Source organism: Oncorhynchus nerka, linkage group LG21 (assembly GCF_034236695.1).
Source record: "Oncorhynchus nerka isolate Pitt River linkage group LG21, Oner_Uvic_2.0, whole genome shotgun sequence".
NCBI lineage: Eukaryota > Metazoa > Chordata > Actinopteri > Salmoniformes > Salmonidae > Oncorhynchus > Oncorhynchus nerka.
This window is the reverse complement of record NC_088416.1, coordinates 28,174,596-28,181,604: the sequence shown is the minus strand read 5'-3', so window position 1 is coordinate 28,181,604 and position 7,009 is coordinate 28,174,596.

The following is a 7,009-nucleotide window of genomic DNA, read 5'->3' as shown; positions in this document are numbered from 1 at the left end:
TTACATCAGTACATACAGTGGTAATAGGAAATAGTGTAAGCCATTTTAATTAGCACAAAATGTAATATTATGTCACTGACAATTCAGAATGGATTATCCCAAACAATGTGTGTGCACTACACAGGTAAAGTAGTGCACGAGAAGGGCATGCTCTCTAGAACTCCCAACATGAAGACAAATATTGGCAGGAATTGAGTGGGGAAATGGCGGCGAGCAGTGTGGTCAAAATGGAAGAAATGGAGAGAAAGTTGGAGAAGCAACAGCTGTGCTGGAATGTGAACAATATGGATGACCGTTCTGATGACATGGAGCGGGAGCATGAGGGTCAAGGATCTGCATGGTCTGTAGTGGAAAGACATAGGAAGAAGAGAGATCATGTGATCACGCCGATGTGAGTAAGACCTTTAAACAGGTCAACAGATGGATTAGCAGGACGGGTACTCTGAGCATGCACTGACCAGCTGGCAAGTGTCTTCACTGACATTTTCAACGTGTCCCTGACCGACTCTGTGAAATCTACATGTTTCAAGCAGACCTCCATAGTCCCTGGTAGCCAAGAGCACCAAGTTAACCTGCCTAAATGACTACCGACCCATAGCACTCACGTCTGTAGCCATGAAGTGCTTTGAAAGGCTGATCATGGCTCACATCAACACCATTATCCCAGAAACCCCAGACCCATTCCAATTTGAATACCGCCCCAACAGATCTACAGATGACGCATCTCTATTGCGCTCAAAGCTGCCCTTTCCCACCTGGACAAAAGGAACACCTACGTGTGAATGCTATTCATTGACTACAGCTCAGTGTTCAACACCATAGTGCCCTCAAAGCTCATTACTAAGCTAAGGACCCTGGGACTAAACATCTCCCTCTGTAATCGGATCCTGGACTTCCTGACGACCGACCCCAGGTGGTTAGGTTAGCCATCATTAAGTTTGCCGACGACACAACGGTGGTAGGCCTGATTACCGACAACGATGAGACAGCCTATAGGGAGGAGGTCAGAGACCTGGCCGGGTGGTGCCAAGACAACAACCTCTCTCTCAACGTGATCAAGACAAAGGAGATGATCGTGGACTACAGGAAAAGGAGGGACAAGCACGCACCCATTCTCATCGACGGGGCTGTAGTGGAGCAGGTTGAGAGCTTCAAGTTCCTTGGTGTCCACATCACCAACAAACTATCATGGTCCAAACACACCAAGAGAGTCGTGAAGAGGGCACGACAACGCCTATTCCCCCTCAGGAGACTGAAAAGATGTGTCATGGGTCCTCAGTTCCTCAAAAAATGATTTAGCTGTACCATCGAGAGCATCCTGACTGGTTGCATCACCGCTTGGTATGGCAACTGCTTGGCCTCCAGTGCTATAGAGGGTAGGGCATACATACGGCCCTGTACATCACTGGGGCCAAGCTTCCTGCCATCTAGGACCTCTATACCAGACGGTGTCAGAGGAAGGCCCTAAAAATCGCCAAAGACTCCAGCCACCCCAGTCATAGATTGTTCTCTCTGCTACTGCAAGGCAAGCGGTACCGGAGCGCCAAGTCTAGGTCCAAAAGGCTTCTGAACAGCTTCTACCCCCAAGCCATAAGACTGCTTAACATCCAATTAAATGTCTACCCGTACTATTTGCATTGACCCCCCCATTTTTTTTATGCTGCTGCTACTCGCTGTTTATTATCTATTATCTATGCATAGTCACTTTATCCCCTACTCTACCGGCACCCCCTGTATATAGCCTCATTAGTCGTTATTGTTATTTTATTGTTGCTCTTTTATTTTTTTTACTTTAGTTTATTTAGTAAATATTTTTCTTAACTCTTATTTTTCTCAAAACTGCATTGTTGGTTAACGGCTTGTAAGTAAGTATATCACGGTAAGGTCTACACCTGTTGTATTCTGTGCATGTGACAAATAACATTTGATTTGATTTGATTTGAAGATACTGAAAGCAGTGGAGTATTTGGTGTAGAAAGCAAAAAGAGGGTCAAAGTAGGAAGCAAGAGTAGTAATGTGTCAGAGTGGGAAGTTGTGATGGTGTTTGATGAGACCACAGGGCCTCATTTACGCCCCATCCGACTAACTAATGCCGTAGAGAAATTGGAAGATTGGTAGATTGCTAATATTTTGTGGTAGCCAGGCTCAGCAAGGGAAGATTCTGCCAATGGAAAAGCTTAATGGGAAGAAGATTAAAAGCCATGTGCTTTATGCTAGGTTGAGGGGAGTCGCCACTGGGGTCCCAATAGCTATGTCCACAGATGATGCTATTAGTGTAAAGGAAAGAAAAGATGTGGCAAGTGTGGAGGGGAACATGATTACGTTGAACGTGGAAGCAATGTGGAGGTTAAGTGTTGTAATTGTGGGGGAGGACACAGTGCAGCATTTGGTGGATGCCAGGTGCAGAGAGAGGCTCAGAGATATACAGTAGGATCAATGATGATGTATCATATGCAGAGGCCATAAGACAGACTGGTAGAACTACAGATTAGACTGATGGATCTGACATGGATGTACCTGTAGTAAGTGGACCTACTGTCAGACTGATGGATCTGACATGGATGTACCTGTAGTAAGTGGACCTACTGTCAGACTGATGGATCTGACATGGATGTACCTGTAGTAAGTGGACCTACTGTCAGACTGATGGGACATGGATGTACCAGTAAGTGGACCTACTGTCAGACTGATGGAGTTTACATGGATGTAAGTGGACCTACTGTCAGACTGATGGATCTGACATGGATGTACCTGTAGTAAGTGGACCTACTGTCAGACTGATGGATCTGACATGGATGTACCTGTAGTAAGTGGACCTACTGTCAGACTGATGGATCTTACATGGATGTACCTGTAGTAAGTGGACCTACTGTCAGACTGATGGAGTTTACATGGATGAAAAATAAGCAACATAATGACTTGGCCTAAGCTTGACTGTATAGAAACACTTACACATACCAATGTGAGCGTTCATTTGAAAAGGAAAGGCCTAAATAGGCAACTGTAATCACACGTGACAGCGCAAGATACAAATAGGCCTAGGGCCTACTCTGAATCAGCGTTATTATGCCCGTGTCGTCACAGAGATGCAAAAAATATTGGCTAATATTTCCTATTCATTGAGTCAGTTGCCAGGTATTGTGATATGTGATATGTTTTGCTGTTAGAAGGAATCCTAAATCTCCCATGGGCCATGTAGTGTTGAGTTGGCTGTGACTGTTTGAGGTTGGGTTTGACCTGCCCCAGCATCTGTGCGTTCGAGATGTCGACGATGGGTATGACGTGTCTCCTCTCCTCTTCTTTATCTTCTTTTGAGTTTAACGGCGGTTGGCATTCAATATGTTGCATTACCACCCCCAACTGGACTATAATATAAATCCATTATACTATGCGATTCATAGAGGAAAAAGGGGGGAAAAATGAACACCCTTCCAACTCATTAAAAACCCACTACCCCACTTTGACCCTATCTGCTCCCGCACCATGCCAACAGTTTGTAACTCTTCTGAAGTCAAACGTCGTATACCCAAATACTTCTCTGCAGCTGCCACCGCAACATATATGTTCTGTGATTTATGTTCCATTTCTGCAGTACAGTTGATAACCATTGCTATGAACTCTAAGAAGCCACAATCCTCTATCCCATGCCCTCCTGCACACTTCCCACATCTTAGAATCTCCCTCCTACACACTGCTGCAACATGACCATAAACGTTGTACCTGAAACAGAGCAGTGGATTCGCCACAAAAGCTCAAACAGGATACATCCTAACATGACCTTGTCGGGTAAAGGCTCAAAACTCGGAAGGACTGACAGTGACTCCTCTGTTTCACCACACTCACCATCGTGTCTGTGTTGAACCAAATTGTAGGCATCACAAACACCAGGAATCTTCAAATTCAATTGCTCCACCTCCACACTTAACACTTCCCCAGAAATCACTCCTTTCAATGGTGCCCTGTTCCTAAGAGCAAAGCGCGAAACAGATCTTGACCCAAGTTGCATGACATGGAACGCCTGCTCCATCTGTACAGAAGAAACACAAGCAAATATCACAAGTCCACTTCAGGTTACCTTCATGGATTCTAATGCACCCAACTCATTTCCCACCCATCCTGAAACCACAAATGGATCTGCCAAAAGGCAAGGGTCCACTTTCTCCAAAAATGTCACTCCTATTGAACTAGATTATTTTGTATTTTGTCCAATGATGTCAAGCTCTTCACCACACCTTTCACCTCACTTAACTCTCCCTCATTCACTTTAATTTCTCCTCTTGAACTCCGTCTGGCTCATGACTCATTCTGTTTGACACCAATCACCTTCAACACCCCATCTCCATTTTTATTGCCTTCTTCATCAGATTCAAATCCAACCTCTGCTTTCCTCATTCTCTTCAACCACCTCTTCCTCTTTTTCCCTTCCTTTCCTCCTCAGAAATCCACATTTCTGTGTCCCTGTCCCAATATTCCTCTTCTCCCGACTTAGCTTGCAGCCCGGGGGCCATCCTGATGTAACTCCATCTCAAAATCGTCCTGTTCAACTCGGAAACATGTCTTCTCCGGGCGCCGACATTTTGAGAGCATGAGCCTTACATCAACCAAACTCGTTCTCCGGACGTGTCTCCTCTTCGTCGTGCCGCAGTAACGGTGCGTTCGAGATGTTGCCTTGGGCTGCGTTCACGTGCTAGTCGGAACTAGGAAACTTGGAAATGTCCGACTTGCTAACTGCACGTGTATAACTCCAAAAAGTTATCCAGTCTTACATTTCTGAGTTTCCTGGTTCCGACTAGCACGTGAACGTGGCAAATGAGTATGACACGTCATAGTCATCATTGTCATCTCGAATGCACTGATACCGGGGCAGGTTTGACCTTGCCTGAGGACCAGATGGTGAATTTCTAAATACACTGTCTGGAACATGAGTGTTTGATTCTGGAAATGGTCCTCTATAAGCCAGAATGTTGAAAACAATTATATTTGAACTTGTCCATGCTATTGGTCCTTCAACTACTCAAAATATTAGACAAAATATCCAGTATTGTTTACCCAAGTTTTTAGAGCACAGGTGCTGAAGTTGAAATTTGTTTCACCTGGCACATGCGCAAACCATGTAAACGTCTCCAAGACTTCGGTTCATATGCATGGGGGCCTAGTCTTTTCTTCACCCTGCAGGCCCAGAGGCCTGCGTTAAACCCCGTAATGTGTGGGAATAATACCAGGTTCATCTGATCTTAACCCAGGAAATAGGAACACAATCACATCAGATTCTGGTTTGACGTGTTTTCTCTGAACTCATCAGTGGAAGAGCCAGCCCCAGCCCTTCACCTCTGGAAATGTCAACTCTCTCTGATTGTTTGGAGAATAAAAGAGAACACCGTGACCAGACTACTTCTGTGGTGGTGAGTGTGTAGTGTACTGTTGTGTTATTTCGGCTGTGCACAGCAACAATGGTTTGTTTGTGCGATGCGTTTTTGGGAGGAGGTGAATTTAGAACTTCTTGTTGATTCTGTAGCCTACATTACTGCACATAGTTTCAGATACATAAACATGCGTGAGGGTGCGCACACGCACACAACTACACACACACAAACGCAAACAGAGATAGGGAACTTAATGTTTGTTTGTGTTAGGGACAGAGAGTGTGAGAGAGGAAAAGGCTGGTGGCAGAGTTCTCGCAGGACTCCGAGGGGAACTCACATCAGATAAACAACACTGACAGCAGTCAGGATTTATAACCCCTGGCCACTGATGGGAACCCAGTAACACTCCCTGTATTACCCTTTGAACCCTCACTCCTATAGGAGACAGCAATGCACTGAGGAATTCTACAGATATGTGGACCTGTGTCTTTATTAGCAGTCTACATACAGTACATACTGTATTGACATGAAATACATACTGTCACGTTCTGACCTTAGTTCTTTTGTTATGTCTTTGTTTTAGTATGGTCAGGGCGTGAGTTGGATGGGTTGTCTATGTTAGTTTTTTTATGATTTGCTATTTCTGTGTTTGGCCTGGTATGGTTCTCAATCAGAGGCAGCTGTCAATTGTTGTCCTTGATTGAGAACCATATTTAGGGAGCCTGTTTTCTATTGTGTTTCGTGAGTGATTGTTTCCTGTTGGATGTTTGTTTCACATTGCAGGACTGTTTCGGTTTTTCGTTTGCATCAGTCACTTTGTTAATTTGTATTCTTTAGTGTTCAGTTTAAATGAACTAAAATGGACACTTACCACGCTGCACATTGGTCCGATCTCTCCTACTCCTCCTCAGAAGAGGAGGAGAACCGTTACACATACATCAAATTACCCTCACCCCTATGGCATTCAGCAATTCTCTGATGAATTATTGTAACTGTCCCTATTAAAATTCTATGTTTCCACTAAGGACATAAGTCCAAGGGCTTGGCTACTCAAAGTAGCTTTTTGTAAGATCTTGTTGTTGACAATTCCCTACGTAGAGTTAGTTGTATGTTCAGCTGTACTAACTAGTCCAAAGTATACTATTCCAAATCTGATTACCATGAGAAACCTAGAAGCATGTGCTTCTGTACTATTGTGATGCAACACCGGCCTGGCCTGCATGCTAGTCTGCTTTTAACCATTCAGCAGCGCATTAGAATGATACTGTATGTTCTGTTTACCGAGAGGAGAGTGAAAGCTTGAGGTTAAAGCCACTTAGTGAGGAGGACCACCCTGGTGTGTGTGTAGGTGTGTGTGTAAAGAGAGAGTAAAGCTGCCTGCATAACCTCCCCCCACCTCGCACCCAGACCCCAGGGGAGCACATTGATACCCTGCAGGGGTCACTTGGACAAACATAACAGACACACTGACCACTAAGATATATCTAATGAGATAGAGTTTTGTTTTGAAGCCCTGATCTGGAGTCTGTTTCTGCCCACTGGCAGTCTGTAGGCTAATCCCTACTATGTAGCAGCAGGTAACCTAGCGATTAAGAGCATTGTGCCAGTAACCCAAAGGTTGCTGGTTAGAATCCCCAAGCTGACGT